At 45.1% G+C, this 11,585-nt stretch overlaps 1 protein-coding gene and 1 long non-coding RNA gene across 10 annotated transcripts in view; one reads left to right on the plus strand and one right to left on the minus strand.

Annotated features, from left to right (window-relative positions):
- Positions 1–11,585, minus strand: part of ATXN1 (ataxin 1) — a 202,329-nt gene that overhangs the window by 110,500 nt on the left and 80,244 nt on the right. The window contains exon 1 of one of the 9 annotated variants that reach the window (XM_021387887.1): positions 3,708–3,808. The exons of the other annotated variants lie outside the window; for them this stretch is intronic. The gene's annotated coding sequence lies outside the window, so the exon portion shown is untranslated. Of the gene's footprint in view, positions 1–3,707; positions 3,809–11,585 lie in introns of those variants that run through there. 9 annotated transcript variants of the gene reach the window in all.
- LOC110394166 lies at positions 3,944–11,585 on the plus strand. The gene is made up of 3 exons (XR_002435402.1): positions 3,944–4,187; positions 6,125–6,274; positions 6,357–11,585. It is a non-coding gene; the product is annotated as an uncharacterized LOC110394166 (long non-coding RNA).

Here is an 11,585-nt window from a genome sequence, read left to right on the forward strand (position 1 = left end):
CTCCCACAGTTCCTCCGATCTCCTGTATCTTCCCATCCAATCCCTCAACCTGTTGCTCCTTCCCAAGTTTCTTGGCTTTCCCACTTCTCTCCCAGACACTGTGGTTATCCATCCTGCTCCTCTTTCTCCGAGATGATAATCTGATTTTAGTAAAATACAGTGGTGGTTGCTTTTTCTTTTTCCCAGAAACAACAACAACAACAACAAAGTAGTGGGAATCTACAATGTGGTGCTGATAAGAGAATAAAGTATCACCTTTCATTTTCTTTCTTCAGAGACACAAAAGACTTCATGTCAAAGGCAGAGATTAAGTTTATAAAAGCTCACTAGAATCAGTTTTTGGGACAGATGGGTTGACACCTTCTTGTCCAGATAAGCATCAGACTCCCAGGATCTTGCAATTACATGATTTCAGAAAGAAGACACCTTCCTCAGCACAAAACCACGAGGTCTTCAGGCTGCACTGCTTATGAATGGGGCATGGTAAGTCCCACCTAGCTGATACGCACAAAAAGCCTTCCCATATATAAGGGAAGGGTGGGCAAACTCCACAGCATAAAATAAGCACAGAGTGATCAAGGGTAATGCCCCCATATGAGATGGCAGGTTGGCAGCATCACCGTAAGTGCAGAGAATACAGGGCTTCTTGGTTTCAGCTACACCAAGCTGACAGAGGAAAACTCTTCTCGTAGAATCATCACAGAATGGCTTGGGTTGAGAAGAGACCTTAACGATTGTCTAATAACAATGCCCCTGATGTGGGCAGGGACACTTCCCAGTAGATCAGGCTGCCTAGGGCCCCATCCAACCTGGCCCTGAACACCTCTAGGGATGGGGTATTCACTGATTCTCTAGGCAACCTGCTCTCCTTCCTTAGCTGTGAAGTACAACATAGTCGCAGAAGCAGCCTTAACTACAGACTTTGGTTAAAGAGATGCCAAAGCCAGAGAAACGGTCCTCATAGGACACTTTTTTATAGAATCACAGAATCCTTAGAGTTGGAAGGAACCTTTAAAGGTCATCTAGTCCGGCTCCCCTGCAATGAGCAAGGACATGCACAGCTTCATCAGGTTGCCCAGGGCCTTACCCAGCCTCACTTTGAAAGTCCCCAGGGATGGGGCATCCACCACACCTCTGGGCAACCTGTTCCAGTGCCTCACCACCTTTGCTGTAAACGACTTTCTCCTTAAAGCCTAAAACCTAAACCCACCCTCTTTAAGCTTGAAACCATTTCCCCTTGTTCTGTCACTACAGACCCTGCTCAAGAGTCTGTCCCCTTTTTTCCTGGTGCTCCCCTTTAGATACTGAAAGGCCACTATCAGGTCACCTCGCAGCCTTCTCTTCTCCAGGCTGAACAGCCCCAGCTCTCTCAGCCTGTCCCTTTTCTACTGAGGCTGGGGAGGTGTGCTCCTCTGGCAGCCACACTTAATGAGGGTTTCATCCTAGTCCACCTCTGCAAATTGCAACCTCCTCGCTGAAGCCAACCTTCATCTCCATATGCTAAACACGCTGATGAAGACAATGAACAGCAAAGAGGCATAAAAGCTTAACTGACGGCTGACACAGCAGGTGCATTACACTCCTTCAGTGATAGCAGCTTGGAGTGTGGAAATTATTCTCTTAACCCTTTTTTCCCCTTGCTCTCCAAACGAGCACCTTCTGCTTTTCTGAGGGACAGGCCCTGGAGAAAGCAGAACTGCACAGAGGCTGCCACAAGCAAGAATTTGCCTTGCAAAATGAGCAGGCCACCCCAAAGTCCCAAGTGTGATGGGACCCAGGCAGAAATACTGCAAATGTGTTCAACCACACAGAAAGGTGTGCCATGCATTCTTTGCACTAATGGCAAAGAAAAGCTCAAATATGACCACCTACCACTGCAAAGGTCTGTGGTGCAATGGGTAGGGGACAGAAAAAGGTCTACCTTCAACGAGAAAAATGCACCCAGCAAGGAAATGAAGGTGAATAAAGCAGAATCTTCCTTCCAGAAACAGAATTTGGTGCCCACTGTTGCTGGGGAATGAGAGCTGCTGCCTGTGCTGTACAAAGCTCAGTGATGGCTCTTTCCTGCTGCCCACAGACTTCAGTAGAACTAATGCTGGTGCTTTCTAGCAGAGGAAGCAGGACCAAACGTATATTCAAATACGGATTGATGCTACACTTACTCTGTTTTACTCCTGAACAGCAGAAATTGGTGGTAGCAGCCAGTAAAGGCTTGTTAAGGATATTCAAATGAACTCAGTGCATTTCTACATGCAATTACTCGTGATTTATTTGAAGGCACTCTGTTAGCATTCACTTTTTCTGCTTCCTAAAACTCCAATTAATGAGGGCCAAGCCTCAATCTGAAACTATTTCATGTGTTGAAAAAAGAAAAAAAAAAGATGGAAAAAAAGGGTTATTATCCAAACCAATAAAGAGTTCCGAAAAAAAAAAAAAGAATTTTTTGCATCGTGGAGAGGAACAAATGTTTTAAGGACTGAGGCTGGGCAAGCTAGATTAAATAATTGTAGCAAGTTAAGACTCTGGAAGCCAGTTTTTATTTAATAAGAAGGTAAGTGGTGTTTCTGCCATCATTATTAGTCCTCTACTTTCTGCTGTTCTGATTAGTGTTTATGTGTCTTGTGGTCTTGAAAAAAAAATTAGCTCCAGCGTCTCTAAAGCAAAGCAGCACAGAAACAAGCACACCTTATTTGTGATAAACTTGAATCTGTAGTCAAAAAGCATTTCCAACAGCTTCTATTTTATAATAGCTTTGATTTTCCACTTTAATTTTCTCTATTATTTCAAGTCAAGTGTTTAAGAAAAATAAAACCCAGATTATTTCTTAGAACATTGTTGCCCTAGTCAGAAGGACATGGGGCTGATGACTGACCGTGGGTTTGAATTATCTGCTGAAACCCTTCATCTGTCTTCCCCACAGAACTTCAACACTCTTCAACACTAACAATGGTGGGCCCTCTGCTCTCGATAGAGGTGGAGAGATCACACCCATGGATTGTCACTGTACTCCAGCATCTACACAGGTTCAAATCAACTGGACATGTTGGCCTACAGGTTCCAGGTACCCCCTAAAAGAGAGGACATTTATGGATGTATGCTTTCACGGTTAGATTTATAAATACTGCATTTCAACATGGAATAGAAATCTGTGGATTTTTCAAGTATTTTCCAAATACCTTTTCTTTATGTCAGTCAAACAAAAAAACTAGCTATACATAACTTGTGCTGCATAAGCAAGTTCCTCTCACAATATACCAAGCGCTTTCATACGATGCTGGTTGGCACTTCAGACCCTGAGCCAGGTTTGTTAAAATCTGTCCAAATACTGTAAATGAAATATGAAGGAGCTGTGCTACAAATAGAGCAACTGCAGAGGCTACGGCCCTGCCTACATTTGCTCCCGTGTATTTTTACACAAAGCCTAGCACTGTATGATGTGGGTGCCAGCTATAGCTTGTGCCATGCTGCCAACACAACAGGATCCAAAAACAGATAACAAGGAAAATTCTAGGGCAGGAATAAGATTTGTTGGTTTTTTTAAGAATCATCATTGTAACACGTTTTATAGGCATCGAAAATATAGATGCAAACTGCACTACAACTGTCAGTCAAAAATCATTTCAAAGTCATCACCTCCCTCCCAGAAGGGAGACTTTCTGAATAAGGCACAGCTTTAGCTCCTGCCTCCACTGAGGAAAGTATCGTACCGTGATATGACAACGCCATGACAAGTTCACAAAGACTGCATGGTACGAACAAGGCCATCGGACAGCCACACTCAGGGACGTTGCTACAGCCTGCCAGCACGCACAGCCTTAACACAGTACATTCAGGTTCATGGGAACTTAGGAAGGGCTTTATGACGTAACTCCCCAGCAACATCTTGCACCACCAAGCTTGCCTTCTTTCCTCCCTCCCATCTCACTGAACCCAGGGAAACGCTGCCTGGCTGCTCTCCTTGTGCCAAGGGCGAACCACGCTCTCTGACGCTCACATTTACCACAGCAAACTTTTAGATATGGGCATCAGAGGAGAGAGAACAAACCAAAAGATCTCACATGGGATCGCGGAAGAAAAACCTCTGAACCGGTTGCAACTTGAAGCCTTTTCCTTTCATTAAATAGTAACAAGATTTTCTACACAGTAGAAACTCACAGCTTGAGCTGCACATCCCCACTGAACCAGCTGTAAGCTTCTTTAAGAATTTACTCCTGTAGGGGTTTGAAAGGGTCAATAGCTCTGCCACCCTGGAAACATTTTTACCTTCTATTCCCTTTCTTCCCCATGGATGATGCTACCCTGTAGTAACCTTATGTTTGGCAGAGAAACAACCAAACTAGGAGCTTTCTTGTGGTGCTCCACACACACATACAGAGAGCAACAAGAGCAGTGCAAGCAGCCCCACTCTGCTCATCCTGTTAGATGCACTCCCATGCATGCGTGGATGTTTGAAAAGCAAAATGTGGGCTTGAGGTAGATAGGGAGTGCTCACAAAGCTGTGGGTCCCAGGCTGGCTCTGAGCACACATGGGCCCATGCTGGAGAAGGCTGTCTCTGCAGCAAGAAGAGCTTCAGCAGTAAAAGTTCAGGCTATAAAGATTGCAGCCACCTGAAAGTAGAATATGTGCAGTTTGCCACCCAAGCAAACTGCACATATTTACCGCATCATTTGTGTGCCTGCTCATTAATATAAAACAAATTATAATGTGTGCAGGAGCTTATCAATCCCCATAACATCGTAATGTAATGCTGTTACCCTCCAAACCCTACAATATCACCCTGTGGCACAGCCTTGGGGCTCCAATAGTGCCAACCAGACAACAACAGGATTTAAGTCTCTGGCTTTTTTATCAAGGATTTCAAAGACCCGAGTCTGTTTTGTTTTCCCTTTTTTTTTTTTAGTAACTACACAAGAAATGCCGTACTTCAAAATATATGGCAAGTTTGGGTTCATTAGATTCCTAAGCAGCATGACTTGTTCCTTGAAAAAAAAAAGAAAAAAAGAAATAAAGTTTGAAATAGAAACATTCAGAGTAGACATCATCAACACTCATCCTCTCTCAAGAGATCAGGCCTGCCACACACCGAACTTTTGGAAAGGAATCAGACAAAACTCCTCCATCCTTGCCTGTTTTTTCTGCTTTCCACCAATTTTTAAAGACTTTGGCTGACAAATGCCATCACTTTCAGGCTGGAGCTTAGCCCTGACCAGGTGCTATCTCAGCTCACTTCTGGGCTCTGCCCAGCATAGCTCCTCTCAGCCCCTCTCTGCCCTCCTGATGTATTTATCAGGCTGGCATGTAACAGCCCTGCCCAGCCCTGAGGCTGCTCACACCTCGAGTACTGTGTCCAGTTTTGGGCCCCTCACTGCAAAAAAGACATCGAGGCCCTGGAGCGTGTTCAGAGGAGGGCGACAAAGCTGGTGAGGGGTCTGGAGCACAGGCCTTATGAGGAGTGGCTGAGGGAGCTGGGATTGTTCAGTCTGGAGAAGAGGAGGCTCAGGGGAGACCTTATCGCTCTCTATAACTACCTGAAGGGAGGTTGTAGTGAGCTGGGGGTCAGCCTCTTCTCTCTTGTAACTAGTGACAGGACGAGGGGGAATGGCTTCAAGTTGTGCCAGGGGAGATTTAGGCTGGACATCAGGAAATACTACTTTTCTGAAAGAGTGGTCAGGCACTGGAACAGACTGCCCAGGGAGGTGGTGGAGTCGCCGTCCCTGGAGATGTTCAAGAAACATTTAGATATAGCGCTGAGAGACATGGTTTAGTGCGGTTATTGGTGGTAGGTGGATGGTTGGACTGGATGATCTTGTAGGTCTTTTCCAACCTAGCTAATTCTATGATTCTGTGATTCTAAGTGCACCACCCTCGTGACAAGACACCACACCAGCATGAGGCTCCAAGCTAGAAATCCAATTTCACAATCAAACATCAATCACAAGGAGCTTTGTTACATTTGGGATTTATTACGGAACTGCCTCAAATTTCTATTTTAAATTATTCCTCCCAGCAGGTTCGCTTTCTTTCTGCACTGCCTTTCTTTCCATCTATGGCATTTTAAGTTCTTCATTTTTGCTATAACCTGGAGAACAAAAGAGGTCTCAAACACCTCTACTTCGTTCGCAGAGCTGGAGAACATCTGGATCCTGAGATGACAACAAAAGAAGGGAAATTGTAAAACTGCACGCCTATACTAAGAATGCAAGGATTTACTCTTGCTAGGAATATTCAGAATGCAACAAAGGAAAACTATGGACAATCAGAATCTTCTACGGAGTAAGTGTTTCAATTTTCACTCATGGAAAAAGAGCTATGTTTAGAAGGCATAATACATTACTTTTTCTTCTGGTAAATGCAGTGGAATTAAGAGAACCAGATGGCCAAATATCTATGGAGTATTCAGATCTATTACACTGATGCAGAAACATTAGAGAGGAAGAAATCCTACACGTCTTGAGAGTAAGTAGCCTGTACAGACCACATAATAACAAATGACATCATTATGCACTGCCTTGAAGAAAATGGCCTTTTGACTTTCAACAGTTTATGTGCTCCGTGGAATGTCAAGCTCTTCACATTTTCTTTTCTGTTAAAAAAAAAATCCTGAAGCACTACTCCCTCTGATTAAGCACTAAGATTGTGCAGTGAAAAACCTCTACTCGCAATAAACAATCATTTGGCAACCTCAGTGATCACAGGATTTGAAAATCCTGGTATTACAAAACACTAGTTTACTATTTAAGGGCGAGTGAAAAATGAAAAGCACAGCTCTGAATTCCAGCCTGAAAAAGCCAACACGCCCACCGCAGCATCACTGATGCACACAGAGAAAAACATCCCAACCACAGGGAAACATTATCGCCGGCTTAACGATCTCCAGCAAAGAAAACTTCCTGGACCAATTGTGTCAGCATCCTCTCCTGATGGAAGAAGCTTCACCGCGAGCTGATGGCACAAAGAGTGAGCCTACAGCCCTTGTTCAGTTTGAAACCCAGCCCAGGTCCTCACGCTGCAGAACTGAGGAGGACGATGCAGTGCCGAGGGCCCTGGGGTAAGACCTGGGAGATGCAGACTCAGCACCCTACTGAGAGTCCAGCTCTGGGGTTGATTTTGCCATCCAAGAGATGGAGATACCCCCACGTCCCCACTGAGGCGCTCAGGCAGGTATCCGCGTGCCTCACGCAGCCTCCCGAGGCAGTCCCTGGAAAGTGAAGCTTGAGCTGCTGTACTCTGCTCTACAAGAAACACGTCCCTGGAACTGGAAGATGAAAGAAGCGACAAACTTCAAGTTTAACACACACAATTGAAATTCTGCCTAAAATTCCACTTGAAAAATCTCTGTTTCGGGCACATTCCAAAAATAACAATAGCAGCTCTATTTCAATGTTATGGCTGTAATCACCTTAACTCTGCAGTACCACCATGTTTCTGAAATACAGTCAAAGACCATCAGAAAGGAGAATAGTTTTGAGATGAAATCTGATGTTCTGTTTTCTCAGCCTGCAAATAAATGTGATGAGCGCTGACATGAAAAGCATTTCAACTGTGCAAACACTGTTTTGTTCTATAAACACTAATAGGAAAGCACCTACCAACACAGCCACAACTTGGGCTAGCTGATTAAAAACTATTTTAAGCAGCGTCCCTATACATTGTGTTAAAAATAATTTAATGTTCTGTTTTATAACAGGGAACTGAAAAACAAGCTGACAACCAAAGAACCGTAGTGAAACACAGGCTCTGGTTTTAAAGGACATTCACGTTGTAGAGGATCATGAGAAGATTTTTCCTTTTTCCCCCACAAATTTTAATACGAACACGTTCTCTAACAACATCCCTAGAAAGTATCTGCTGGAGGATTTCCCTCCTGCTCACCCACTAACTGTCCAGCCCCCACAAAACTGAACAAATTGCACGTGCCAGCCCAACTAATTCAAGCTCACAAATCGCTACCCCATCACTGACAGACATGTACCTACACAGTGTTCTCCCACACAGGTTTTACTGGTTTATGTTTAGATATTGATATTTAGATATCAATCAGTGTGAAAAGAGCACAAAGGCTAAATAAATTAGACAACTTATATTTGTTTCATCACCTTTTTACTTGCCTGAAGAGTGTAAAGTGGCCTTTATGTGTATGAAAATCCACATCTGGGACTTGTGCTTTTTATAGTACCGATGTGAGAACCCTGTGTCATAATCCCAGTGTTGCCTGCAGTGGTGTAGTCCTCAAAAGAGGTGTTAATGCCACAAGAGTTTTAGTCACCTGAGACCTCATCCCATGAGATGCTGGATCCAACTCAGAGCCCTTAGGAGCTCCACTATGAACACTCCTTGCCACGGGACTGGGCCTTAAACTAAGCTCCAGACACAATGCAGTCCAAAGATGTCTTCAAATGTGGTCCTTCTGCTTTCTGGGGTTGGTGGGTTTTTTTTGCATTTTCTTTACAGTTTGTGTGTCTTTGTTCAATTCACTGAGTTGGGGTTTATAGCAAAAAAAAAAAAAAAAGAAAAAAAAAGAAAAAAACAACCAACAACTGCTCTCAGTCATGAAACTAACTTGTGATTAACTGGCAGGAACATCACAATTACAGCCAGGAAGAAAAAAGCACCGCTTAGAACTTGGTATATTTTTATCTACACATATGTGATTACAAGTGACTTCTTTGACACCAGATATGCCATGCATTCTGTGCACATCGCTGCAGCTTTAACCATGAACTTCTCTCTCCTTAACCCTTTCAAACACGAGCAAACTGTTACACTCACAAAACCAAAATCCAGAAATCAACCTCCTTGCGGTTTCCTGAACTAAATCACAGCATCTTGTCCCACGCAGGGGAAACGTCAGTGTTTGTGTACCTGTGAACTGCTTTTTACGCTTCTGCAGTTATCTCAAGCACCTGGAACACCATCCTGCCAGGGGCAGGATCAGAATCAGCAAAGCCTCTGTTTTTTTGGAAGCAGTTCTGACTTACCATTATGCTAAAGCACCATCACCCTTGTTAGCGAGGCCTGGTACAAGCCAGCATGTCAGCTTTGGTGCCTCCTGCTAGGAGGAGGAGAAGCCCTTCACGAGCAGACGGAACATCCAACACACTGAATATACTTCAAGTAGACCTGTACTAAAAAAGAACTTTTAAGGAGAAGCCCTAAGTGATAGCTCTGTGCCTGGATCCTGGGCACAGCACCGGTCGCTGCCACATCACCTTGCAAGCTGGAGAAGACAGTCCAGATGTCTCCAGCAAATACGTAGTCTAAGGATCATTTTCTGCTAGGAAATAGTTAGACTAACAACACATTTCCGTTAAAACACTGTGCAGCAATAAAAAGGGTTCTGACACCAGGCTTGGATTTCACTTCAGTGTAAATCGATAATGTGCATAATTTCAGAGATGTGACAGAATTTTAACAAAGAGTTTTGTCCTTTAGTTACGATCAGTGAAGGTCAAACACGAACATGCAGTTTGGACTGAGAGGCTCTGAGCACTGGGAACACATCCTGCATGGGTGTAACTCAGGTCAATGACCAGGGAAATCAAGCTGGTCAGGACTAGCTGAGAACGCAGCCGTGGTCCGGGCCTCCCTGTATGAAGGATAAATGTGAGCGCCAGGTTGGGCAGACAGGCAGACAGCTGCTAAGAGCTCTGCAGATAATCCTCTGGCAGCGTCACCCACATAAGGCAGGTACTGACGGAATCTGACTGATAGTACTCCCGGAGCTCTGACACTGTAATGCAGCTAAAATCCAGGGAATACGTTTTTAAAGTAGCACAGATGATTGTCCATTTATTACAGAGGAGAAGGCCGATAACACACTTCACGAGTCACTAACACGGTGGAATTCATTTATTGCCTCTTATTCTCAGAGCACACCGGAGCAGGAATTACAAATACTACCAGAGCGATACCAACTTGCTAAGCATTGCTCTATCTCCTTACATTTTTAACTCCTAAAATTTGCCCAAAGAACCATCTCTCCTGGTCACTTCTCAGAACAGCCTGTAACACAGCACGAGGCGGAGGCCGTGCAGCCGACACAAGCTGCGTTCTGCTGCACCGTGCCTTTTCAGCACAGCACTTTGAACTCAAACCTGCAAAGAGACAGCTCTGAAGCGTGTTTCAGTGAGCAGCTCCCAAGGCTGCAGCCCCAGACTGCCGCTGACACTCTGACCTGCAATGCTTCACTCCCACCATTGTTCCGGGTGTGAGCAGACGCCCTCCCCGCCACGCACGCTCACTCACACGCGCTGCGCGTTACATCATGCGCTTTGCTGCTAATAGTAAAGCCGGCAGAAAGGAATTTTATTTTTACACTTTCACACCACCCACTCCTAATTACTGTCAATCAGTGTCTCCCGCATAGTACACACTGCAAATGTGCACGGCCTTATTTGTGCTGGGGTTTTCAGCAAAAATTTCCACCGTTGCTAAAAACTGACCGGGCCCCCTGACTGCCGATGGACACGGGCAGGAGCAGCCTGCAGGTACGCTGCTTTCCCTGCGAGCCATCACAACTCTCTGGCTTCAGGGCGTTTCTATCCATGTACTTATGCTTCTTCTCTACCAAGACACAAGTGGGAACACATCTGTAGCTGCACTCCTAAGCTGTCCCGATAACTGCCACGGCAGCAGAAACCGGAGGGTAATTCTGCCCCCAAACCCAAGGCAGACGGACTCGGTTTCCCAGCACACATGCCCGCACACCACTCATTTCTTTTTATAGCCTGCTTTTCCTTCTGATGCAAAAGTAAATCCAGCTCAGATGATTTCCCTGCCTTAACTTTTGTACAAGAGGAAGACAGAAAGCTAAAAAAAGAAAATTAGACACTTCATGAAATCCGTGATTAAGACACAGAAACTAACAAGACAGATGGGCTGAAACATTCAGGGAGCTTCAGTTCATCAGCCCATGTTTTTCAAAGTAAGCTATTGTATTCCTCATTTAGACTTCTTAAATCCTGTTTCTCCATCCAATAACTTGGCGCCATTTCTGAACTTGGCGTCCCCTTGCTGAGTATTCCAAAATAAACCCCAAAAACTCACTATGTTTTTTCTCCTCTCCCTTCCTTTGCCTCCCTGTCAAGTGCAGATATATACCATTGCTGGAGTGCCCTGTCACACAGCCCTCAAATCTCACCTGGCTGCACGCATTTGCCCTGTGAGGCTTGTTAACCAGTAGGGACAGGTGAACACGGTATCATAGCTACACAAGCTGACCGGTGCTCCCCAGTGCATCCTGCAAGGCAACACTTCACAGTTCCCAGGTGAAGGGAGGGTTACCCTCCAAGCCACACCTTGCTTTGCTCCTGCATGGAGGAACCACTGCCGGCATCAGAGAGGGTACTGCTGCGTAGCAGAATGAGGAAGACAGCTCCACAGAAATGCTATCTGTAGGGCTAAAGAGGAGAAGTCAGTACTGTGCACACTGGGAGAAAGGAAGAACTGCTCCTAGCAAGGGGCTCCCCAGCATCCAGAATGAGGGCCCAGGCCGGTCCCCAGGGCAGCCCTTTTGCCACTGGGAATCAGTTCCTCTTTTCTGCAGGGTGCACAAAGCAGCTACTCACCCTGGGGGAAAAAAAAA

The sequence above is a fragment of the Numida meleagris genome, chromosome 2, assembly GCF_002078875.1.
Source record: "Numida meleagris isolate 19003 breed g44 Domestic line chromosome 2, NumMel1.0, whole genome shotgun sequence".
NCBI lineage: Eukaryota > Metazoa > Chordata > Aves > Galliformes > Numididae > Numida > Numida meleagris.